Source organism: Elephas maximus, chromosome 2 (genome assembly GCF_024166365.1).
Source record: "Elephas maximus indicus isolate mEleMax1 chromosome 2, mEleMax1 primary haplotype, whole genome shotgun sequence".
Lineage (NCBI taxonomy): Eukaryota > Metazoa > Chordata > Mammalia > Proboscidea > Elephantidae > Elephas > Elephas maximus.
The window spans coordinates 119959618-119987015 of record NC_064820.1 but is presented as its reverse complement, the minus strand read 5'-3'; the positions used below and the strand labels follow the sequence as shown (position 1 = coordinate 119987015).

General features: G+C 40.0%; 1 protein-coding gene across 13 annotated transcripts in view; it reads left to right on the top strand.

Moving 5' to 3' along the window:
• Nucleotides 1-2903: 2903 nt before the first annotated feature.
• TMEM232 (transmembrane protein 232) overlaps nt 2904-27398 on the top strand; it is a 409022-nt gene continuing 384527 nt past the window's right edge. For 11 of the 13 annotated variants that reach the window (XM_049871958.1, XM_049871935.1, XM_049871926.1 and 8 more), the window contains exon 1: nt 2904-3466. The gene's annotated coding sequence lies outside the window, so the exon portion shown is untranslated. The remainder of the gene's footprint in view (nt 3467-27398) is intronic. The other 2 variants (XM_049871892.1, XM_049871908.1) reach the window with 2 other exon arrangements.

Here is a 27398-nt window from a genome sequence, read left to right as displayed (position 1 = left end):
TACCACTTTTCTTTCTTTTTAAAGAAAAATCAACTTTCACCTGTCATCCCTGACTGATTGTGACATTCTGGTGACAAATGTCAAGTGATGCTTTCAGTTGTAACTCATGGCTAGGTGTCATCAATGCTGGTCTAATGTCACTATAGATTACGATGGGTCTGTTTTTCCTCTGAGGGAAGGAGGTGTGTGGTGATTCAGCCTGGCATCTCTACCGTAACACCTTGGTCCACTGATTTGCTGCTCTTTCCTCTCTTATTTTATCAATATCTGTCAGCCAGAGCTACCGCTCTCGTGGAAAAGGATGGTCATGGTGAGTTGTTTTTCTTTATAATCTACTTTATTTCATGAAAGCCCAGTGTGGGATTTTAGCGCATAAAGGAGGAAAAGTAGTATCTATAGTTTGACACCAGGATCCATCATGAGGTTTTAAAGTGAGAACTAGGCACCTGAAAGTATAGCACCCATTTGATCATAAATAAAAGTGATCTGTGTTTCCCTAGGTATCTTGTTATATGCAACTATAAAAAAAGGAATGGTTTAAGCTCCTGCTTGTCAATGCTGTCTGAGCATTCAACTTCTTTCCCAGCTAAGCCTCACAGCAGAATCACCTGGGAAGCTCTTTGAAGATATGCATCCATAGGGTAGGACAAGTGTAGTATTTAAAACATCCCCAGTAGCTCTAATGTGCGCCGCAGGTATAATAGAAGAACCTGGATTCTAGTCCTGGCTTTTTGATTTGGGTTTATAATATCCTCATCTGGAAAGTGGGGAGTGAATGAGATTCTCTCTTAACTATGGAAGTAGGTGGTTGGTCATATAACCTTAAATGAATAGACTGCTGTGTTGAAATAGCTTTATCACACAGCCTTAAAGTGTATCAATACAAGGTATATAGACCTCGGCAGTGTTGCAATAGCCTTTTGCCTGGGGGAAATGACAGTTTTTCTAGGAATGTACCACTAAAGAACACTGGTAAGCCGGTGGGGATGGGGGTGTGAGGAGAGCCGTAGACTGATATTTTTGGTTTCCATGTACACACTGAAAGACTCCTTCCGTAATAAACTAGAGACTATACAACAACAACAAATAAATAACTTTTGTTCTGTCTTTTTGAAATAGATTCTATGTGGATTGGCACTGTAGGATCTGCCTTCTAGGGTATATTTATTATAACCTTTCTTAACAATTTCATTTTTGTCCCTACCCTCAACTTACTGATCTAATATAAGGGAAGTGTTTCAGAGCAACCTGAGATTGATATTGTTGTTCTGGTTTAAATGTCAAGGTGTGCTCAAACAAAACAAAACAAAGAAAAAGCAAAAAGACTTACTGGTGTTTATTACATACAGAAACTTAATTTAGGATTGATGTATTTCAATTTTATATCAGTTCAATTCTCTTTTAAAGATGTTAAAAATTTTAAGGCTATTTATTTCACCAGGGCCATCCCTATGTATTAGTTTTTCTCCACTCTTCCATTTAATAAAACATTTATGAACATTTATCGAAAATATGAAGTTGCTTGCCCATTGGTAGACATAGGAATTTTATAAGGATTTAAATTAGATAATTTTATTGGATACCAAAACAAACAAAAAAACCAAACCCTGTTGCTGTAGAGTTGATTCCGACTAATAGTGGCCCTCTAGGACAAAGAACTGCCCCATATGGTTTCCAAGGAGCAGCTGGTGGATTGAAACTGCCAACTGTTCGGTTAGTAGCTGAGCTCTTAACCCCTGCACCACCAGGGCTGCTTTATTGGATACTATCTTTATAAAAGGGCCCTGGTCACGCAGTAGCTAAAAGCTCGGCTGCTAACCAAAAGGTCGCCAGTTCCAATTCATCAGCCTCTCCTTGGAAACACTATGGGACAGTTCTACTCTGTCCTGTAGGGTCACTATAAGTCGGAACCCACTCCATCTCAAAGGGTTTGGTTTGGTTTGGTGTGATCTTTAAAAAAAAAAAAAAAAAAAAGGGCACTCTTTAGAGTTCAGATTCGCCCCCTTGTGGTTAGCACATAACCGAACACCCTGAGTACTCCCCGCCAACACTCCCTCAGAAAAAAGCAAACAAAAACAAACAAGTTGCCATCCATTCTATTCCGACTTACGGCGACCCCATAGGACAGAGTAGAACTGCCCCACAGGGTTTCCGAGGAGCGGCTGGTGGATTCAACTGCCCACCTTTTGGTTAGCAGCGGAACACTTGATCACTGCGCCACCAGGGCTCCAAAAGGAGTTTACCGAGCGGTAATTTCATACAAAGACATGGCTGGCTACCTTTGTAAAGCAAGTATACTCTTTTAATTTTTTAAATTTAGATTTTATTTATTTATTGATCCATTTATAGATTTACTGGAAACCCTGGTGGCGTAGTGGTTAAGTGCTGCTAACCAAAAGGTCTGCAATTCAAATCCACCAGGCGCTCCTTGGAAACTCTATGGGGCAGTTCTACTCTGTCCTATAGGGTCGCTATGAGTCGGAATCGACTCGACGGCACTGTTTTTTTTTTTTTTTTCTTTCTTTAATAGATTTACTTACCGGGCAGGCTTTGGAGGAGGCATTAAGACATTGTGGAGGTACTAAAGCACTGCTAAGCCACTTCTTGCTGAGGCTAAACTAGCTGCCGTTGAGTCCATTCCGACTGGGGTGGAGGGCATGTGTGTCAGAGTAGAACTGTACTCCAAAGGGTCCCCAATGTCTAATATTTCTCAAGTTAGATCACCAGAGGGACTCCAACTGCCCATCTCTCCTTTAATAGCCAAGAGCGTTAACCGTAGCACCGCCCAGGGACTGCTGCGGCTTCTGGGCGGATATTCAACGAATGTATGATATTTGGAATCAACTCGACGGCAGTGGGTGGGTGGGTATGATATTTAAAACGGATCACTACTATGCGCTTAATGATTGTATTTTAAAGCTGATAAATGCAATAAATGTGTTTCGCACAGTCGCAAATGTGTTGGAGGCGGGGAAGGGAAGGTGGAGTTTTATTTACAAAGTCCTGATTGGCTAAGCTCTGGTCACGAGAAGGCAAGCCAGCAACCTTCCGGCTCTAAGAGCGTCCTTAGCAACCGGTCCAGTCCCCAGAGACCTGGAACACCGCGGTGAGTGACTACTAGGCACTACTTCTGATGACTTGGGAGCGAAGGTTACTGCCACATCCACCATCATGAGGCAACTGGGAGACCCACACATGGGAGAGTTGAGCTTCTTAGGGCCCCATAAGCTCTGGCTGTTGGAAGAAGCCCCTACTACTAGCGCCCCCAGCCCAAGCCCGCCAGCCGTTCCTTCCAGGAATCTTAGGGATCTAGCATGAAAAACGAGTGCCTTGGTGGGAATAGACTACGTACACAGAGACTGGTAGCGTGAAAACATTCTAGCGAGGGCTGGAAGGGAAAACACGGAGGATCAACCACCAGGGCATTTGACAGGGAAATAGCATTCTGCTGGGGAGGCTAAGAGAGGTGAGGAACTTTCTTATTGTGTCAGTGGGGAATTCTTTTAATTTTCTCTGGACTCTTAATTAAGAAGCCTGCCCCCACCGCCGTAGCACTTCTATAATTGGTGAAATTGCCTTCTTTTTTTTAATACGCTGATTCTTTTGGACTTGTTCAAAAGAGAAAGTTCAAAAATTTGGAACAAGGTGTGTGTGCTGGGAGGTCGGGGTGTGAAATAAAAGGATTTTAAAAGGCAATTAATCTTGAGAAAAGGGTGCAAGTCTTGATTAGGAAACATTTCTAAGCGGCAGGGCAGTGGTCCAGGCCAGATCAGTTGCACCAAGTCCACCCGATTCAGAGCGACCCCATGTGTGTTAGAGTAGAACTGTGCCCCGTAAAGTTTTCAATGGCTGATTTTTCTGAAGTAGATCGCTAGGCCTTCTTTCCCAGGTGCCTCTGGGTGGGACTCGAACTGCCAGCCTTTCTTCAGCCACCCAGCACTTGAACCTTTTGCATCACTCAGGGACTGTAAGGACGTAGGTAACCAAAAAAAAAAAAAACAAAAAACCCAGTGCCGTTGAGTTGATTCCGACTCAGAGGGTGGGTTCTCTTATCTGCCTTATGTCTGAATGGATTATCTTTTTTTGGTTGTCTTTGGACAAATTACCCTGTGTTCCTTATAGTTTAAATCTTTTATTTTGTAATGCAAGTTATCTTTCCAAAAGCTTGATAATAATTTTTAATATTTTCTAATCCTCAGAAATTGTGTATCTTTAAAGATCAGTGTACTTTTCTAACCTTGTTTTAATTGAAGCTTTCAAAAAAATACATTAGAGATTAATCTTAAAACTTATAAAAATACCTATGTAACCTGTTAACATTCTTTGTTTTGATGCTCTACATAAAACTCCAGGTTCAAGGTGAGATTTTTATTTCGGTAAAAACTAGTCTGTATGAACCTCTATGATCTTTTTTTTTCCCTGAACAATTTCTGCATGTATAATTCAGTGATATCGATTGCATTCTTCACTTTGTGCAACCATTAACACTATCCTTTTCAAAATCATCCCATCACTATTAACCTAAACTCAGTGCTCTTGAAGCAGAAAACTTCCCCTTTCCACTCCCTCCCACCCCTAGTAACTAGTAATAATCTATGTTTTCTATATATTTGTTTATTTCATCTAAGTGAAATCATATAGCATTTGTCCTTTTGCAACTGAATTATTTCACTGAACATAATGTTTTCAAGGTTCATCCATGTCGTGTCATGCATCAAGACTGCATTTCTCTTTATGGCTGAGTAATATTCCATTGTGTGTATATACTACATTTTGTTTTTTGTTTCCACCTTTGGCTATTGTGAAAAGTGATGCAGTGAACATTGGTGTACAGGTTTCTGTTTGTGTTCCTGCTTTCACTTCTTTTGGGTATATATGTAGGATTGGGATTGCTGGTCATACAGTAGTTCCATGTTCAGCTTTTTGAGGAACTGTCAAACAGTTTTCCACAGTGGCTGGCCCTTTTACATTCCCACACGTAGTGGATGAGGGTTCCAGTTTCTCCACAACCTCACCAACACCTATTGTGTTCCTTTTTTTTTTTTGTTTGTAAATTCTAGTGGAGGTGAGGTGGTATCTCATTGTTGTTTTGATTTGCATCCTCTTAATGGCTAATGATGTTGAGCATCTTTTCATGTTGTTGTTGGCCATTTGAATATCCTCTTTGGTGAAATGTCTAAGTACTTTGCCCATTTTTTGATTGGGTCGTTGGTGTTTTTGTTGTTAAGTTGTAGAAGAAGTATATATCTGTGTGTGTATATATATGATACTAGACCCTTATTGGATATATAGTTTCTGAAAATTTTCTCTCAATCTGTAGGTAGTCTTTTCACTTTATCGACAAAGTCCTTTGATGAATAAAAGTGTTTAATTTTTATGAAGTCCAATAGATGTATTTTTTCTTTTGCTGTTCATGCTTTTGTTGTCATATCTGATAATTTATTTTTAAAAACTAAGTCCTGAAGCCACACCCCTATATTTTCTTCTAAGAATTTTATGGTTTTAGTTTTCACATTTAGGTTCTTGATCCATTTTGATTTGGTTGAATTGGTTTTTGTGTATGGTGTGAGGCATGAATTCTGATTTGTTCTTATGTATGTGGAAATGCAGTTTTCCCAGCACCACTTAATGAAGAGACTCTTCCTTCTCTGTTGAATTGATTTAGCATGTTTGTCAAGAATTAGTTGACTATAGATGCATGGATTTATTTCTGGGCTTTCAATTCTATTTCATTGGTCTATATGTTCATTATTATGCCAGTACTCTGCTGTTTTAATTACTGTGGCTATATAGTATGTTTTGAAATCAGGAAGTATGAGTCCTCCTGCTTTATTCTTCTTCAAGATTGCTTTAGCTCTTTGGAGTTCCTTGCCCTTTCGTATAAATTTGAAGATTGGCTTTTCTAATTTCTACAAATAAGGCTGTTGAAGTTTTGGTGGGGATTGCATTGAATTTATAGATTGCTTTTAAACCTTATAATGCACGAACATGGACTGTCTTTCCATTTATTTAGGTCTTTTTAAATTTCAGCAATGTTTTATAGTTTTCTGTGTGCAAGTCTTTTACCTTCCTGGTTAAATTTATTCCTCGGTACTTTATTTTTTTAATTTTATTTGCTGTGTAAATAGTAATGTTTCCTTAATTTCCTTTTCCACTTACTGACATATAAAAACCTGACTGATTTTTTTTGTGTTGACCTCATACCCTGCCACTTCCCTGGATTCATTCATTAGTTCTAATGGCTTTCTTGTGGAATCTTTTTGTTTTCTATATATATAGAGTCATGTCATTTGCAAAAATGGGTAGTTTTACTTCCTCCTTCCTGATTTGGGTACCATTTATTTATTTCTAGCCTAATTGCTTTGGGTGGGATTTCCAGAACAATGTTGAATAGCAGTGGTAAGAGTGAGCATCCTGTCTTGTTCCTGACCTTAATGAGAAAGCTCTCAGTCTTTCTCCATTGCATATATGTTAGCTGCTGGTTTTTCATAAATGCCTTTTATTATATTGAAAAATTCCCCCTTAGTTCCTAGCTTGTTGAGAGTTTTTATCATAAAAGGGTGTTGAATTTTGTCAGATGGCTTTTGTGCATTGATTGATATGATCATGTAGTTCTTTTCCTTTATTCTATTAACGTAGGATATTATAGTTACTGATTTTCTAATGCTGAACCACCTTTGTATTCCTGGAATAAATCCCACTTGATCATGGTCCATAACCCTTTTAATATGTTTCTGGATTCAGTTTGCTAGTATTTTGTTGTGAACCTTTGTGATCTTGATAAGTAATGTAATATTTTTTAGTTGAACATCTGATTCATTATCAGAATCATTCATTGTCGTGATTAATTTGGTAAGTGTTCCTCTACTGAAGTTCATTGTCCATCCAGTGCGCTAGTAAAATACGTGGTACAATAAGTGCTTAGTAAATAGCCTAGTGCTTTCAAGCAACATTTTCCAAAATATGTAGTGCATGTAGTCTAGGAGATAGTATTCAAAACCATTTCTCTAGTCAATAAATTTAGAAAAAAACTATATATCATACTGTTGCTTATGGAGAGTCACGGTACACATGAATATATTAAGTCTGAGAAATCTTACAATGTAGAAATCTATCTAATTTTGTTTAATACAATGTTTCCCAAACTCATTTCCCAATACAAAGCATTTTGGGGTAATAACATCTGTCATGTACTTTGGACATATTATCAGGAGGGACCAATCCCTGGAGAAGGATATCGTGCTTGGTAGAGTGTCAGCAAAAAAGAGGAAGACCTTCAATGAAATGAATTGACATAGTGGCTGCAACAGCGAGCTCAATCATAGCAGCAATTGTGAGGATGGTGCAGGACCGGGCAGTGTTTCCTTCTGTTGTACACAGGGTCGCTATGAGTTGGAACCAACTTGACGGCACCAAGCAACAACAACAGTATCCCAAGAAGGCAGCACTGGTGGTGTAGTGGTGAACGTAGCTGCCCTCCAAGCAGTAGACCTGGGTTTGATTCCTAGCCAGTGCAGTAGGGATCCCTGGTAGTGCTGTGGTTAAGTACTCATCTGCTAACCAAAAGATTGGTGGCTCTAACCCACACAGTGGCTCCATGAAAGAAAAACCTGGCAATCTACTTCCAGAAAAATTACAGCCAAGAAAACCCTATGGGGCAGTTCTACTCTGTTACACAAGGTGGCTATGTGTCGGAAGTTAACTTCATGGCACCTAACAACAAAAATATTCCAAGAAGCTGTGTTCCACAGAACACATTACTGTTCTAAACCAAATACTCTTTATTTTTGCTTGTATTTCCATGAAACCAAGTTTTAAATGAATTCGTTACTTGAAAATGTTTCCTACTATTCGTTACAATACCAAAGGAAGTTAATTTTTTCAAAAACCAATAACACCTTAATAAATGATTTTATTCCTAATACTTTACATTACATTTTCCATAGTTATAAGTCATTTGCTAAATATATTTTTATTGAATTCACTTTTGTTAAGATCACTAGCTTCTTAAAACGAAATGGTGAGTTTTTGTTGAGACTGTGTTTTTGAAATTACAATATCTAGTATGTAGTAGGTGTAATTATTTGTACAGTAAGACTATTTGATGCATGGATAAATGAAAAAAAATCACTGATTGCCCTTTTAGAATGTCATTCTGCAGAGGGCTGGTATTATAGTTTGATTTATGTCCCACCCCCCTCCCCCCCCCGCCCCATATGCTCAAGTCCTAAACCTGGTACCCACCCACGGATGTGATCTTATTTGGGAATAGCTTCTTTCCAGTGCAGTTAGTTAAGCTAACATGAGGTCATACTGGAGTAGGGTGGGCCCCAATCCAATCTGACTATTATGCTTATAAGAAGAGAAGAGACAGAGAGAAAGAGACAGACACAAAGAGATGGTGGCTGTTGAAGACAGAGGCAAAGATTGGAGTTATGCTGCCACAAGCCAAGAAATACCAGGGCTAAGAGTAGCTAGAAGAGGCAAGGAACATAGTTCCCTAGAGTCTTCAGAAAGATCGTGGTTCTGCCAACACCCTGAATTATAACATCTAGCCTCCAGAACTGTGAGGAGATAAATTTCTGTTGTTACAGGCCATTCCAGTTTATTGTGCTTTATTATGGCAGCCTTAGAAAATGTGTATAGCAAATTAAGTGATAATGACAGTAGTGTCCCAGAAAAATGAAAAGAGCCGAAACTCAGGCACTGGCAATACAGTAGAAATAGTAGAGACCCATTTCTCATATAGAACAGTTGGATTTGGCTACAATTATACAGAACATGGAGTTGAGGGTAACTCTAAAATTCCTAGCTTGTGAGTTGGAATGCTGTTATTAATAACAGAGATTAAAAAAATATAAGATTAGGAACAGTGTTTGGGGGCTTGGAGTAGGGAAATAATGAATTAAGTTCTGGAAGTTGACATTTTTTGGTACTTGTCTTTGAGTTGCGTGTCCAAAATGCAATTAGAAACACAAATCTAGAGCTCAAGAGAGATCAAAACTTGAGACAGGGAGCTGGGAGTCATTGGCTTATGGTGTAGTTCATACCATGGGAATGGATAGTACCAGCCCCCTACAGTTCAGAGTATGAAGAAAAGGGTACTGTAGTCACAAGTTTGTTGTGAATACCAAAAGAAATAATGTATGTGAAAGCACTTTGTAAACTACAAAGTCCCATGCAAGAGTTAGTTATTATTAATTCTGGAAGCCTTCCTGAATAAAATGGGTTTTGAAGTGGGTTGTCAGGAAGATATGGAGTATCGTAAGATTGTATTTGATTGCATGTAACAGAACTCAACTCCAATAGCTTAACTAAATAGGGATTTATTTTCTCAAATAACAGAATACAAAAAATAGGAATCTCAGAATTTTTGTGGTGGCTCTCTAATGCCGTCAGTGTCCCAGGCCCCCATCTTTCTTTTTTTTCTTTTTTATTGTACTTTAGATGAAGGTTTACAGAGCAAACACATTTCTCATTAAACAATTAGTACACATATTATTTTGTGATATTGGTTACAGCCTCACGACATATTAACAATTTTCCCTTCTTGACCTTGGGTTCCCCATTACTAACTTTCCTGTCCCTTCCTGCCTTCTCATCCTTGTCCCTGTGCCCATTTAGTCTCATTTTGTTTTATGGGCCTGTCTAAACTTGGGTTGAACGGTGAACTGCAGGAGTGACTTCATTACTGAGCAAAAAGGGTGCTCGGAGGCCATACCCTCAGGGTTTTTCCAGTCTCTGTCAGACCAGTAAGTCTGTTTTTTTTTGTGAGTTAGAATTTTGTTCTACATTTTTCTCCAGCTCTGTCCGGGACCCTCTATTGCAATCTCTGTCAGGGCAGTCGGTGGTGGTAGCCAGGTGCCATCTAGTTGTGCTGGACTCAGTCTGGTGGAGGCTGTGGTAATTGTGGTCCATTAGTCCTTTAGACTAATCTTTCCCTTGTGTCCTTGGTTTTCTTCTTTCTCCCTTGCTCCCAACAGGGTGAGACCAGCGGAGTATCTTAGGTGGCTGCTCGCAAGCTTTTAAGACCCCAGATTCTACTCACCAAAGTAGAATGTAGAACATTTTCTTTATAAACTACGTTATGCCAGTTAAGCTAGATGTTTGCCAAGATGATGGTACACCAGATCTCTCAGCCCAGTAATTTGGTCCCTTAGGGAGTTTGGATGTGTCTATGGCACTTCCATGACCTTACCTTATACAAGTTGTGCTGGCTTCCCCAGTACTATGTACTGTCTTCCTTTCACCAAAGTTACCACTTGTTTATTATCTATTAAGTGTTTTTACAGCCTCACCTCCCCCCCGCCCATATCCATCAAAGGTTGTTTCTTTTTGTGTGTAAAACTTTTCATGAGTTTTTATAGTAGTGGTCTCATACGATATTTGTCCATTTGTGATTGACTTACTTTATTCAGCATAATGCCCTTCAGATTCATCCTTGTTGTGAGATGTTTCACAGATTCATCATTGTTCTTTATTTTTGCATAGTATTCCATTGTGTCTGTGCACCATAGTTTGTTTATCATTCATCTGTTCATGCGCGCCTAGGTTGTTTCCATCTTTTTGCTATTGTGAACAATGCTGCGGTGAACATGGGTGTGTGTTATGGATTGAATTGTCCCCCCAAAATACCTGTCAACTTGGCTAGGTCAGAATTCCCAGTACTGTATGATTGTCTACTGTTTTGTCATCTGATGTGATTTCCTTATGTGTTATAAATTCCATCACAACGATGTTAATGAGGTGGATTAGTGGCATTTGTATTGATGAGATCTACAAGATTAGATAGTGTCTTAAGCCAATTTCTTTTGAGATATAAAAGAGAGAAGCAAGCAGAGAGATATGGGGGACCTCATACCACCAAGAAAGAAGTGCCAGGAGCAGAGCATGTCCTTTGCACCTAGGATTCCAGCATGGAGAAGCTTCCAAACCAGGGGAAGATTGATGACAAGGACCTTTCTCCAGAGCTGACAGAGAAAGCCTTCCTCTGGAGCTGATGCCCTGAATTTGGGCTTGTAGCATTCTGGACTGTGAGAGAATAAATTTCTCTTCGTTAAAGCCATCCACTGTGGTATTTCTGTTATAGCAGCACTAGATGACTAAGACACTGGCCAACCAACTGGAAGAGATCCATATTTATGCCTATTCCCAAGAAAGGTGATCCAACCAAATGTGGAAATTATTGAACAATATCATTAATATCACAAGCAAACAGAATTTTGCTGAAGATCATTCAAAATCGATTGCAGCAGTATGTCAACAGGGAACTGCCAGAAATTCAGATCAGATTCAGAAGAGGGTGTGGAACCAAGAATATCATTGCTGATGTCAGATGGATCCTGGCTGAAAGCAGAGAATACCAGAAGGATGTTTACCTGTATTTTACTGACTATGCAAATACATTTGACTGCATGGATCATAACAAATTATGGATAACATTGCAAAGAATAGGAATTTCAGAACACTTAATTGTGCTCGTGAAGAACCTATACATAGATCGAGAGGCAATTGTTCAGACAGAACAAGGGGATTCCTTATGGTTTAAAGTCAGGAAAGGTGTTCGTCAGGGTTGTATCCTTTCAGCATACCTGTTCAGTCTATATGCAAAGTAAATAATCCTAGAAGCTGGACAATATGAAGAAGAATGGGGCATAAGAATTGGAGGAAGACTCATTAACAACCTGTGTTATGCAGATGATACAGTCTTACTTGCTGAAAGTGAAGAGGACTTGAAGCACTTACTGATGATAATCAAAGGCCACAGCCTTCAGTATGGGTTACAACTCAACATAAAACAAAAATGCTCACAACTGGACCAATAAGCAACATCATGATAAATAGAGAAAGATTCAAGTTGTCAAGGATTTCATTTTACTTGGATCCACAATCAACACCCATGGAAGCAGTAGTCAAGAAATCAAAAGACACATTGCATTGGGCAAATCTGCTGCAAAGGACCTCATTAAAGTGTTGAAAAGCAAGCATGTCACCTTGAAGACTAAGAAGCAGCTGACCCAAGCCATGGTGTTTCCAATTACCTCATATGCATGCAAAAGCTGGACAATGAATAAGGAAGACTGAAGAAGAATTGAGGCCTTCGAATTGTGGTGTTGGTGAAGAATGTTGAATATACCATGGACTGCGAAAATAACGAACAAATCTGTCTGGGAAGAAGTACAACCAGAATGTTCCTTAGAAACAAGGATGGCAAGACTGTATCTTACATACTTTTGACATGCTGTGAGGAGAGATCAGTCCCTGGAGAAGGACATCATGGTTGGTAAAGTAGAGGGTCAGCAGAAAAGGGGAAGGCCCTCAGTGAGATGGATTGACACAGTGCTGCAACAATGGGCTCCAGCATAACAACTGTTGTGAGCACGGCGAAGAACTGGGCAGTGTTTTGTTCTGTGGTACATAGGGTCGGTATAAGTTGGAACTGACTCAGTGGCACCTAACAACAACAACAGCAACAATGTAGGGGGATAGGATGATCGGATGTTTCTGGCTTTTTCGTACAAGAAATGCTGAGTTTCTTGTGAGAAATCACAATGTTACTAAGGCTGTTAGGTGGTCTCAATATTTAGAGGATAACATGGATCCTCTACTCAGCTTGGCTAATTTTTAAAGCATAAACAATTGCTGCCCAGTCAATTCTGACTCATGGCTACCCCATGTATGTCAGAGTAGAACTGTACTACGTAGTACTTTCTTTAAATGGCAGATTTTTTTGGATGTAGATCACCAGGCCTTTCTTCCGAGGCACTCCTGGGTGGACTCAATACCTAGGGTATTTACTATTTTGACCTTTACAGGAAATGTTTTCTGACCTCTGTTCTAAATAAGTAGTTTTCGAGCCTTTTGGTTTTTGATTTGTTTGGTTTCGTTTGTTGTTTATTTGGTTTTAGCAAATATAGATATATCTTCTTCAAGGTATATTAAAAAAAAAAAAAAAACCCACTGCCGTTGAGTCGATTCTGACTCATAGTGTCCCTATATGGACAGAGTAGAACTGCCCAATAGAGTTTCCAGGGAGCGCCTGGCCGATTTGAACTGCCGACCTCTTGGTTAGCAGTTGTAGCACTTAACCACTATACCACCAGGGTTTCCTCTTCAAGGTATAGATATAGTTAACTCCACACAAATTCACATCCTATTTCTTCATGCTTCCTCTGTATCTGCTCCTGCTTCTGGATTTGCTGGCTTCCATGAAAACACAGACAAATAAATAAAAAACACTGTAGCTTAGGTAGCCAACCACCAAGATAGCTCTCAATGATCTTTGGCTCTTGCTATTCATAATCTCTCTCCCACTACTCTCCCCCAGTAGACAATATTAGCTCTGCTGTAGCAACTTCTCCCTGGATTACTCTTCTCCAGGTACCATTGAATTCTAATGAATAATTTTTTTCTTTCTCACTTTGTTTTAAACTAAGTCTTATTCATAGGTCCAAGACATAAAACAGGTAAAAACAAAGCCACTCTGGTTGAACAGGTTAGGGAATCACTCCCCGTTGCTTGTCACATACTCACACATACACAGACCTACACAAATTCACACGTAATACAGAAACTCACATATGTGGTAGCCTACGTAGTATCTCTGTGGAACATAGTTTGAAATTGGAAATTCTAGAGCAGTATTTCTCAAGACTGGGGAGATTGTGCTATTGCCATCTTGAGAGCAACAGTTCTTCCTCACAAAGGGCTTTCTCAGAATTGGGGATGCATATAGCATCCCTGGACGCTGGGCAATGACTGTCCTCCATTTCATTATTACAAACAGAAGCACCTCCATGCATTTCCAGATGCCTTTTTTTTAACCCCTAGTGAATAGAACCTCTTCTTAAGCTACAAAAAAATCTGTTCCTGCAGCAGCCAGGCCATTAGAGAGCTGAATGGCAGGACAACATTTTATTGGTGTCACACAAAATCGATTATTGTTTGCTATAATGTTATATATTTATATTGAGCCTAAGAGACCACCCATGAAACTCTTTATTACTCTTATCTTGAGGAGATTATTCATTATATTGTATCTTTTTTATGATGGTTATGGAGAAATGTCTTGTAACTTTATTAGGAATAACTGCTTCTTCTTTGCAACTGGTTTGTTTTTAAGCTTATAAAGCCACTATAAATTTTGTCTTCGAGCATTATTTTAAGAAAAAATTGTAGCACTCCTCTAGTAAGTTAGTATATGTGATTTTTATGGCATTCATTTTATATGTTCATCTCACTCCAACTCCATCTTTTTTACCCTCTTACCTATTTTTTTGGCTATTTTTAAATTTTATTTTCTCTTTCGTTCATTTTTGGAACCCCTTTTAAAGACTTGAAAATGCGTCCATTGAGTATGAGTTAATGTAGGGTGGTAATACTAATAGGAGGCAGCTTAATGTTGCATGAAGCAGTGAGTCAGGATTCTAGTCCAGAAAGTATGTGGTTTTTATCTCAAGCAACTTGGTACAAGTATTTTTAGTTGAAAGCAAGCTGTTCTATGTGAGAAGTTGGTCCAAATATTGATTTGAAAAAAAGTGAATGTAACAAACTAGAAAAAAAAATCTGGCGGGGCCAAGATGGCTGACTAGGCAGAAGCAACCTCGGATCCCTCTTGCAACAAAGACTCGGAAGAACAAGTGAATCGATCACATACATGACAATCTACAAACCCTGACCATCAAACACAGATCTAAAGAGTTGACCTGAATGACAGAGACTGAGAATGAACAACCATGGGGAAGCAGTGACTGTTTTTGGAACCTGGAGCCAGCATCCCAGTCAGGAAACCTTGGCACCGGGCTTTGGACTGGGTGCAGGGGAGCTGAGCAGGGCATCCTGTGATGGCACGAACACGGGATGCAACCCTAGCCCCCTGTACTGACCTCGGGGGAAGCCCAGCCAGTGCACGCAGGCAGCGCAGCGACGCGGCTGACAGGAGAAGAAGTTACCGGGAGTCAGTGACTGGTTTTGGAGCTGGGAGTGCAGCGTCCCAGCCAGGTAACCTTGGCGCTGGGCTTTGGACTGGGAGCGGAGGAACTAACCGCAGCTTCTGAGACAGTGCAAGCATGGGACGCGGGCCTGACCCTCAGGGGCAATCTCTACCCAGCCAGTGCACACAGTTGACGACGCGCCCCTCGGGAATCTCAGATAAAACAGTCATCCCAAGCAAGATAAGTAACTTTATCTATATTCCGGGGTGCTACTCTCTCCTATTTATCTGAACCTTCCCCTCCTCTTCCCAGGCGGCTTCATTAACATTGGAATTTCCTGAGCCAGAAAGTGAAGTGCGCTGTGGCTTTTCTTTCTTTTTTTTTTTTTTTTTTGGTCTTTTCCTAACCCATTCTCCTGGCCTGAGAGAAGCACCTACAAAAAATCCAGGGACCAAAAATCCTTCCCTAATTGGACTAAAAACACAGAACCAGCCCCAGCCAAGCATATGTGATCCACAGTCTTGGGCTTTCATCCCTACAGGGAACAAGGTGGCTATTATAATGCAAAGGAAATTCTGATAGTGTTCTGACTGTAATAGTTTTAGCGGATTACTGGAAAGACCAGTTTCCCGGGTCTGATATCTCTGTGTATTCAACAGACCCCTCACTGACCCACAACAGGGAACTGAGGGTTGAAGCTCCCCCCAGACCACCTAGCCTCCTGCCTTGGGGTCTAAGGAGGGTGACACCTACCAATCTGTAGAGGTACTTGCATTTGGGGCCTAAGGTACAGCTGCAGAGCCCACCCACCAAGGTGCTTTAGGAATAGAGACACACCTACCTCACTGGCAATTGGGGGAAGCCTGTCAGCATCCTGCCCCCCTAGAGTGTGAACCCCTGCTGCTACTAGAATCTGGTGCTCACAACCATCACCACTACTTCTAGGTGGATAGGTGACAGTCTGCACCACACACTTGACAACCCAAAATCAGATTCTACTCAAGAATAGTGAATGGATTCTTAGGCTTATATATCTGGTAACAGCCCAAACCAGCTGGTAATAGGACATAAGTGATTCAAGGGCTACAACAATCAACACAGCGCAATCTAGTAGCCCATCTACGTATATTGAAAGAAAACAAAACAAGATAAGACTCAGTGAGCGAATATAAATCACTACAATATCTTAGTGATGGCTCAGAGACAGCAGTCGATATCAAACCACATAAAGAAGCAGACCATGATTACTTCTACAACTCCCCAAACTAAAGAATCAAAATCTTTCCCAAATGAAGATACAATCCTGGAATTGCCAGATGCAGAATATAAAAAATTAATTTACAGAGTGCTTCAAGATACCAGGGATGACCTCAGAAATGGAATAAGGCAATCTACAGAAAAAGCCAAGGAACACACTGATAAAGCAGTTGAAGAACTCAAAAAGATTATTCAAGAATACAGTGGAAAAATTAATAAGTTGCAACAATCCATAGAGAGACAGCATTCAGAATAAAATTACAGAATTAGACAACGCAATAGGAAGTCAGAGGAGCAGACTTGAGCAATTGGAATGCAGAGTGGAAGATCTGGAGGACCAGGGAAGTGACACCAATATAAAAAAATATATATATAGCTGGAAAAAATCAGATAAAAGAATTAAAAAAAAAAAATGAAGAAACCCTAAGAATCATGTGGGACTCTATCAAGAAGAATAACTTGTGTGTGACTGGAGTCGCAGAATAGGGAGGGATAGCAGAAAACATAGAGAGAATAGTTGAAGATCTGTTGGCAGAAAACTTCCCTGACATCATGAAAGACGAAAGGATATCTATCCAAGATGCTCATTGAACCCCATTTAAGATTGATCCAAAAAGAAAATCACCAAGACATATTATCATCAAACCTGCCAAAACCAAAGATAAAGAGAAAATTTTAAAAGCAGCCAGGGATAAAAGAAAGGTCTCCTACAAGGGAGAACCAATAAGAATAAGTTCAGACTACTCAGCAGAAACCATGCAGTCAAGAAGGCAATGGGATGACATATATAGAGCACTGAAGGAGAAAAACTGCCAGCCAAGGTTCATATATCCAGCAAAACTGTCTCTCAAATATGAAGGTGAAATTAAAACATTTACAGATAAACACAAGCTTAGAGAATTTGCAAAAACCAAACCAAAGCTACAAGAAATACTAAAGGAAATTGTTTGGTCAGAAAACCAATAATATCAGATACCAGCACAACACAAGGTCACAGAACAGAACATCCTGATATCAACTCAAAGAGGGAAATCACAAAAACAAATTAAGATTAATTTTTTTTTATTAACTTTTATTGAGCTTCAAGTGAACGTTTACAATTCAAGTCACTCTGTCACGTATAAGTTTATATACATCTTACTCCTTACTCCCACTTGCACTCCCCCTAATGAGTCAGCCCTTCCAGTCTCTCCTTTCGTGACAATTTTGCCAGCTTCCAACTCTCTCTATCCTCCCATCCCCCCTCCAGACAGGAGATGCCAAGCCAGTCTCAAGTGTCCACCTGATATAATTAGCTCACTCTTCATCAGCGTCTCTCTCCTACCCGCTGTCCAGTCCCTTTCATGTCTGATGAGTTGTCTTCAGGGATGGTTCCTGTCCTGTGCCAACAGAAGGTCTGGGGACCATGGCCGCCGGGATTCCTCTAGTCACAGTCAGACCATTAAGTATGGTCTTTTTATGAGAATTTGGGGTCTGCATCCCACTGATCTCCTGCTCCCTCAGGGGTTCTCTGTTGTGCTCCCTGTCAGGGCAGTCATCGATTGTGGCCGGGCACCAACTAGTTCTTCTGGTCTCAGGATGATGTAGGTCTCTGGTTCCTGTGGCCCTTTCTGTCTCTTGGGCTCTTAGTTGTCGTGTGACCTTGGTGTTCTTCATTCTCCTTTGATCCAGGTGGATTGAGACCAATTGATGCATCGTAGATGGCCACTTGTTAGCATTTAAGACCCCAGACGCCACATTTCAAAGTGGGATGCAGAATGTTTTCATAATAGAATTATTTTGCCAATTGACTTAGAAGTCCCCTTAAGTCATGGTTCCCAAACCCCCACCCTTGCTCCGCTGACCTTTGAAGCTTTCATTTTATCCCGGAAACTTCTTTGCTTTTGGTCTCCAGTGCAGTTGAGCTGACCTTCCATGTATTGAGTGTTGTCCTTCCATTCACCTAAAGTAGTTCTTATCTACTAATTAATCAGTAAAAAACCCTCTCCCTCCCTCCCTCCCTCCCTCCCTCCCCCCCTCGTAACCACAAAAGTATGTGTTCTTCTCAGTTTATACTATTTCTCAAGATCTTATAATAGTGGTCTCATACAATATTTGTCCTTTTGCCTCTGACTAATTTCGCTCAGCATAATGCCTTTCAGGTTCCTCCATGTTATGAAATGTTTCACAGATTCGTCACTGTTCTTTATCGATGCGTAGTATTCCATTGTGTGAATATACCACAATTTATTTACCCATTCATCCGTTGATGGACACCTTGGTTGCTTCCAGCTTTTTGCTATTGTAAACAGAGCTGCAATAAACATGGGTGTACATATATCTGTTTGTGTGAAGGCTCTTGTTTCTCTAGGGTATATTCCGAGGAGTGGGATTTCTAGGTTGTATGGTAGTTCTATTTCTAACTGTTTAAGGTAGCGCCAGATAGATTTCCAAAGTGGTTGTACCATTTTACATTCCCACCAGCAGTGTCGAAGAGTTCCAATCTCTCCGCAGCCTCTCCAACATTTATTATTTTGTGTTTTTTGGATTCATGCCAGCCTTGCTGGAGTGAGATGGAATCTCATCGTAGTTTTAATTTGCATTTCTCTAATGGCTAATGATCGAGAGCATTTTCTCATGTATCTGTTGGCTGCCTGAATATCTTCTTTAGTGAAGTGTGTGTTCATATCCTTTGCCCACTTCTTGATTGGGTTGTTTGTCTTTTTGTGGTTGAGTTTTGACAGAATCATATAAACTTTAGAGATCAGGCGCTGGTCAGAGATGTCATAGCTGAAAATTCTTTCCCAGTCTGTAGGTGGTCTTTTTACTCTTTTGGTGAAGTCTTTAGATGAGCATAGGTGTTTGATTTTTAGGAGCTCCCAGTTATCTGGTTTCTCTTCGTCATTCTTGGTAATGTCCTGTATTCTGTTTATGCCTTGTATTAGGGCTCCTAACGTTGTCCCTAATTTTTCTTCCATGATCTTTATCGTTTTAGTCTTTATGTTTAGGTCTTTGATCCACTCGGAGTTAGTTTTTGTGCTTGGTGTGAGGTATGGGTCCTGTTTCATTCTTTTGCAAATGGATATCCAGTTATGCCAGCACCATTTGTTAAAAAGACTATCTTTTCCCCAATTAACTGACATTGGGCCTTTGTCAAATATCGGCTGCTCATACGTGGATGTATTTATATCTGGGTTCTCAATTCTATTCCATTGGTCTATGTGTCTGTTGTACCAGTACCAGGCTGTTTTGACTACTGTGGCTGTATAATAGCTTCTGAAATCAGGTAGAATAAGGCCTCCCACTTTCTTCTTCTTTTTCAGTAATGCTTTGCTTATCTGAGGTTTCTTTCCCTTCCATATGAAATTGGTGATTTGTTTCTCTATCCCCTTAAAATATGACATTGGAATTTGGATCGGAAGTGCGTTATATGTATAGATGGCTTTTGGTAGAATAGACATTTTTACTATGTTAAGTCTTCCTATCCATGAGCAAGGTATGTTTTTCCACTTAAGTATGTCCTTTTTAGTTTCTTGCAGTAGTACTTTGTAGTTTTCTTTGTATAGGTCTTTTACATCCTTGGTAAGATTTATTCCTAAGTATTTTATCTTCTTGGGCGCTAGTGTGAATGGTATTGATTTGGTGATTTCCTCTTCGATGTTCTTTTTGTTGATGTAGAGGAATCCAAGTGATTTTTGTATGTTTATTTTATAACCTGAGACTCTGCCAAACTCTTGTATTAGTTTCAGTAGTTTTCTGGAGGATTCCTTAGGGTTTTCTGTGTGGAAGATCATGCCATCTGCAAATAGAGATAATTTTACTTCCTCCTTGCCGATCCGGATGCCCTTTATTTCTTTGTGTAGCCTAATTGCCCTGGCTAGGACTTCTAGCATGATGTTGAATAAGAGCAGTGATAAAGGGCATCCTTGTCTGGTTCCCGTTCTCAAGAGAAATGCTTTCAGGTTCTCTCCATTTAGAGTGATGTTGGCTGTTGGCTTCATAGATGCCCTTTATTATGTTGAGGAATTTTCCTTCAATTCCTATTTTGGTGAGAGTTTTTATCATAAAAGAGTGTTGGACTTTGTCAGATGCCTTTTCTGCATCAATTGATAAGATCATGTGGTTTTTGTCTTTTGTTTTATTTATGTTGTGGATTACATTAATGGTTTTTCTGATATTAAACCAGCCTTGTATTCCAGGTATAAATCCCACTTGATCATGGTGAATTACTTTTTTGATATGTTGTTGAATTCTATTGGCTAGAATTTTGTTGAGGATTTTCCCTTGAGAACGGGAACCAGGCAAGGATGCCCTTTATCACTGCTCTTATTCAACATTGTGCTAGAGGTCCTAGCCAGAGCAATTAGGCTAGACAAAGAAATAAAGGGCATCCGGATCGGCAAGGAGGAAGTAAAATTATCTCTATTTGCAGATGACATGATCTTCTACACAGAAAACCCTAAGGAATCCTCCAGAAAACTACTGAAACTAATACAAGAGTTTGGCAGAGTCTCAGGTTATAAGATAAACATACAAAAATCACTTGGATTCCTCTACATCAACAAAAAGAACATCGAAGAGGAAATCACCAAATCAATATCATTCACAGTAGCCCCCAAGAAGATAAAATACTTAGGAATAAATCTTACCAAGGATGTAAAAGACCTATACAAAGAAAACTACAAAGTACTACTGCAAGAAACTAAAAAGGACCTACTTAAGTGGAAAAACATACCTTGCTCATGGATAGGAAGACTTAACATAGTAAAAATGTCTATTCTACCAAAAGCCATCTATACATGCAATGCACTTGCAATCCAAATTCCAATGACATTTTTTAATGTGATGGAGAAACAAATCACCAACTTCATATGGAAGGGAAAGAAGCCTCGGATAAGTAAAGCATTACTGAAAAAGAAGAAGAAAGTGGGAGGCCTCACTCTACCTGATTTTAGAAGCTATTAAACAGCCACGGTAGTCAAAACAGCCTGGTACTGGTACAACAACAGACACATAGACCAATGGAACAGAATTGAGAACACAGATATAAATCCATCCACATATGAGCAGCTGATATTTGACAAAGGCCCAGTGCCAGTTAATTGGGGAAAAGATAGTCTTTTTAACAAACGGTGCTGGTATAACTGGATGTCCATTTGCAAAAAAATGAAACAGGACACATACCTCACACCATGCACAAAAACTAACTCCGAGTGGATCAAAGACCTAAACATTAAGACTAAAACGATAAAGATCATGGAAGAAAAATTAGGGACAACGTTAGGAGCCCTAATACAAGGCATAAATAGAATACAAAATATTACCAAAAATTACGAAGAGAAACCAGATAACTGGAAGCTCCTAAAAATCAAACACCTACGCTCAACTAAAGACTTCACCAAAAGAGTAAAAAGACCACCTACCGATTGGGAAAGAATTTTCAGTTATGACATCTCTGACCAGCGCCTGATCCCTAAAATCTACATGATTCTGTCAAAACTCAACCACAAAGACAAACAGCCCAATCAAGAAGTGGGCAAAGGATATGAACACGCACTTCACTGAAGAAGATATTCAGGCAGCTAACAGATACATGAGAAAATGCTCTCGATCATTAGCCATCAGAGAAATGCAAATTAAAACTATAATGAGATTCCATCTCACTCCAGCAAGGCTGGCATGAATCCAAAAAACACAAAATAATAAATGTTGGAGAGGCTGCGGAGAGATTGGAACTCTTATACACTGCTGGTGGGAATGTAAAATGGTACAACCACTTTGGAAATCTATCTGGCGTTTTCTTAAAAAGTTAGAAATAGAACTACCATACAGCCCAGAAATCCCACTCCTCGGAATATACCGTAGAGAAATAAGAGCCTTCGCAGGAATAGATATATGCACACCCATGTTTATTGCCGCTCTGTTTACAATAGCAAAAAGCTGGAAGCAACCAAGGTGTCCATCAACGGATGAATGATTAAATAAATTGTGGCATATTCACGCAATGCAATACTCCGCATCGATAAAAAACAGTGATGAATCTGTGAAGCATTTCATAACGTGGAGGAATATGGAAGGCATTATGCTGAGTGAAATTAGTTAGAGGTAAAAGGACAAATATTGTATGAGACCACTATTATAAGATCTTGAGAAATAGTATAAACTCAGAAGAACACATACTTTTGTGGTTATGAGGGGGAGAGGGAGGGAGGGAGGGAGAGGGTTGTTTACTGATTAGTTAATAGATAAGAACTACTTTAGGTGAAGGGAAGGACAATACTCAATACACGGAAGGTCAGCTCAAATGGAGTGGACCAAAAGCAAAGAAGTTTCCAGGATAAACTGAATGCTTCAAAGGTCAGCGGAGCAAGGGCCATGGTTTAAGGAGACTTCTAAGTCAATTGGCAAAATAATACTATTATGAAAACATTCTGCATCCCACTTTGAAATGTGGCGTTTGGGGTCTTCAATGCTACCAAGTGGCCATCCAAGATGCATCAATTGGTCTCAACCCACCTGGATCAAAGGAGAATGAAGAACACCAAGGTCACACGACAACTATGGGCCCAAGAGACAGAAAGGGCCACATGAACCAGAGACCTACATCACCCAGAGCTCAGAAGAACTAGATGGTGCCCGGCCACAACCGATGACTGCCCTGACAGGGAGCACAGCAGAGAACCCCTGAGGGAGCAGGAGATCAGTCGGATGCAGACCCCGAATTCTCACAAAAAGACCATACTTAATGGTCTGACTGAGACTAGAGGAATCCTGGCGGTCATGGTCCCCAAACCTTCTGTTCGCCCAGGACGGGAACCATTCCCAAAGACAACTCATCAGACATGGAAGGGACTGGAGAATGGGTTGGAGAGAGATGCTGATGAAGAGTTAGCTACGCGTATCAGGTGGACACTTGAGACTGTTTTGGCATTTCCTGTCTGGAGGGGAGATGGGACGGTAGAGAGGGTTAGAAACTGGCAAAATTGTCACGAAAGAGAGACTGGAAGGACTGAATCATGAGGGTGAGAGTAAGTGGGAGTATGGAGTAAGGTGCATATAAGCTTTTATGTGACAGACACTTGATTTGTAAACATTCACTTAAAGCTCAATAAAAATTATTAAAAAAAAAATCTTAGTGGGTACACTATAAAAAATAGTCACTCTTAAATAATGAACTGTAATGGGATTTTCACTTGCAGGATTATAGGGCAAGAAGCCCCACAGACCCACTCCCTAGTAAAACAAGCAAAACTGGTAAAAACTATAAAAAGCAACTACTAAAAGTCTCTAGAAATTGTCCTAAGGGCATACAGCAAATGAGGAAATGTTTATTCAAGAAAATCTACTAAAACTTGGTAGGATCAGGGAGAGTATGTGTCGTGGCTTGAACTGTGTCCCCCCAAATATGTGTCAACTTAGATTCTCATTGTTTGATTGTCCACGATTTTGCCATGTGATGTAATTTTCTTATGTGTTGTAAATCCAGCCTCTATAATGTTAAGGAGGCAGGATTAGAGTCAGTTATATTAATGAGGCAGGACTACAAGATTAGGTTGTGTTTTAAGTCAATCTCTTTTAAGATATAAAATGAGAGAAGCAAGCAGAGAGACAGGTGGACCTCATAGCACCAAGAAGGTAGTGCCGGGAGCACAGTGTGTCCTTTAGACCTGGGGTTCCTGTGCTTAGAAGTTCCTAGACCAGGGGAAAATTGATGACAAGGACCTTCCTCCAGAGTCGACAGAGAGGAAAGGATTCCCCTGGAGCTGGTATCCTGAATTTGGACTTCTAGCCTCCTAGTCTGTGAGAGAATAAACTGTTTGTTGAAGCTATCCACTTGTGGTATTTCTGCTATAGCAGCACTAGATAACTAAGACAGCATGTGATATCTGATCCATGATGCATTCTGCCCCTTGCCACCCAGCTCAGATTAAGATAAGCTCCATTCTGGGCAGGTGTGGCTAAGAAGACAGGACTCCTTCCCCGTTCAGCTCCTAAACAAGAGTTACTATATCTTACCTGGAGGGTATTTTGCCAGTATTTCTTATTCTCTTCAACTCCAAGTTGCAGAGGCTAAATATCTGGTGATCTCCGTGAGGTCAGAGTCTCCTTTTCTCCACCCAGCCCCAACCCATAGTAAGTACACTTTACTCTGGTTAAGCAAGCCAAGAATACTGGGGTCCCAGTTGCCTTCACCACTGCTCACTCATGAGACAAAAGTTCCACACCAGGAGCAGCAAGCCGAGAAGACCAGAGGCTGTTACCCTATTCAGCTCCTGGAGTAGTGGCTCAAGAGACTTTTCCCAGGGGTGGAAGAGGTCTATAAGAAAAGAGCACTAAAACTCTCCTTGAAGGAACTGACTTTATTTGCAACAGTGTTTAAGCCAAGGCTGCTCTTAAAAATAATGGCTCCTCGCCCAAGAGACAGAAAGGGCCGCATGAACCAGAGACTACATCATCCGGAGACCAGAAGAACTAGATGGTACCTGGCTACAACCAATGACTGCCCTGACAGGGAACACAACAGAGAACCCCTGAGGAAGTAGGAGAGCAGTGGGATGCAGACCCCAAATTCTCCTAAGACCAGACTTAATGGTCTGACTGAGACTAGAAGGATCCCGGTGGTCATGGCCCCCAGACCTTCTGTTGGCCCAGGACAGGAACCATTCCCAAAGCCAACTCTTCAGACGTGGATTGCTCTGGACAATGTGTTGGAGAAGGATGTTGGTGAGGAGTGAGCTTCTTGGATCAGGTGGACACTTGAGACTATGTTGGCATCTCCTGCCTGGAGGGAAGATGAGAGGGTGGAGGGGGTTAAAAGCTGGCAAAATGGACACAAAAAGAGAGAGTGGAGGGAGAAAGCGGGCTGTCTCATTAAAAAAAAAAAAAGAGAGTAATTGGGAGTGTGTAGCAAGGTGTATATGGGTTTTTGTGTGAGAAACTGACTTGATTTGTAAACTTCCACTTAAAACACAATAAAAATTATTAAAAAAAAAATAATGGCTCTTCTTAATTAAGAGCAACGAGCTAAACCATATGCTAGCCAGTTCACCAGAGGGAATCAGGGAAAGAGAGAGCTAAGAAGAGCTCTCCCAGCATCAGAAGAAACCTCCAAGACTGGCCTCAAAACTATGTCCTAATTTAATTGGTCAAAGTGCTGAGCAATATATGCTCCAGAATACTGTCAAAAATAATAATCAGCTGATTACTATTGGAGACTAATGGGCTGATTGTAATACATAATGAAGCAGACAGCTTCATAGTAAAGAAACAGTTCGTAGGGAAAGAAACAAAGATAAACCTGCAAAAACCACTGTTACCCCAGAGTGACTGTGGGCATGCCGAAGTCTGTACCCTCTGAGGAGTAACACTAAAAGCTTCACCTCGTTGAGAAATGGACTTCACTAAAACAGCATACCCAAGCCACAAAACAAGTAAACAAAAAGAAGACCCATAGAGGGGGGAGGAGAACCAATATCCAGGCTTACTACATTATAATACCAAAAATGTCCAGTTTTAAACAAAAAATTGTAAGAAATGTGTCTTAGTCATCTAGTGCTTCTATATCAGACATACCAGAAGTGGATGGCTTTAACAAGGAGAAGTTTATTTTCTCATAGTAAAGTAGGCTAAAAGTCCAAATTCAGCACGTCAGCTCCAGGGAAGGTTCTCTGTCGGCCTTCTTATCAATTTTCTCCCCGACTAGGAGCTTCCCAGATCAGGGACCCTGGGTCTAAAGGACCTGCTCTGGTCCCAGCACTGGTCCCAGCACTGCTTTCTTGGTGGTATGAGGTCTCCAGCTCTCTGCTTGCTTCCCTTTTCTTTTATCTCTTGAGAGATAAAAGGGAAACTCCCTTTACACTGGATCAGGTAGGTGACCTGAATAAGGGTGGTGTTACAATACCACCCTAATCCTCTTAACCTAAAGTTACAATCACAAAATGGAGGACAACCACACAATACTGGGAATCATGGCCTAATGAAGTTGATACATATATTTTTGGGGGGATACAATTCAATCCATGACAACATGGAAAGAAACAGATAAGTGTGATCCATTCCCAGGGAAAAAGAGCAGACAATAGGAAATGCCCATGAGAGGAATCCAGAGGATGTCACAGTTAACAGAAAAAGACTTCAAAGTAGTCATAATCATGTTCAGAGAACTAAATAAACCATGTTTAAAGAAGTAAAGGAGTATATGAAGACTATGTCTCATCAAATATAAAACATAAAGAGAATTTTTTATATATATTTTATATTTCTTATATATATATTTTATATATATTTTTATACAAAAATATATATGTATTTATATTTTCTATATATGTATATTCATACATGTAGAAAGAACCAAATGTAAACCCTGGAGTTGAAAGTACAATAATTGAAATGAAAAAGTCATTAGAAGGGCTCAACTGGCAGCAGAAAGAATCAATGTACTTGAAGATAGATCAATAGAGATTATGCAGCCTAAGGAAGAAAGAGAAAATAAAATTAAAAAAACCAATAGAACTTCAGAGAAATGAGGGACACTTTTAAGCACACCACCATACATGTAATGAGGGTATAGAAGGAGAGGAGAAAGAGAAAGAAGAAAAATGTATTTGAAAAGATAATGTCTGAGAACTCTCTAAATTTGCTGAATAACTAATCTATTTATCCAAGAAGCTCAGTGGACTCTAAGTAAAATAAATGCAAAGAGATCCACACCCAGACGCGTCATAGTAAAAATATTGAAAGCAAAAGACAAAGGGAAAATCTTGAAAGCGGCAAAAGAAAAACAACTTATCCCATACATGGGAACTCCAAGATTAACAGCTGACTTCTCATCAGAAACAATAGAGGCCAAATAGGATATGGGATGACATATTCAAAGTGTTGAAAGAAAAAATAAAATTGTCAACCAAGGATCTTACACCCAGCAAGACTATCTTGCAAAAGTGAAGGTGAAATAAAAACATTTCTAGATAAAAATTGAGAGTATTTGTTGCTAGCAGAAATTCCTTACACAAAGTACTTGTACTTCTTCATGCTGAAAGCAAGTAAAACCAGATGGAAATATATACTAGATCATATCATTTTTTAATTAAAAATGGCCAGTGCCAGTCCATTTCAGCTCACTGACACCTAGGATATTGCTCTTCAATCGTTCCAGTTTATTTTTGATATCTTCCATTTTTCTTGATTCATAATTTTGTACATTCCATGTTCTGGTTACTAATGGATTAT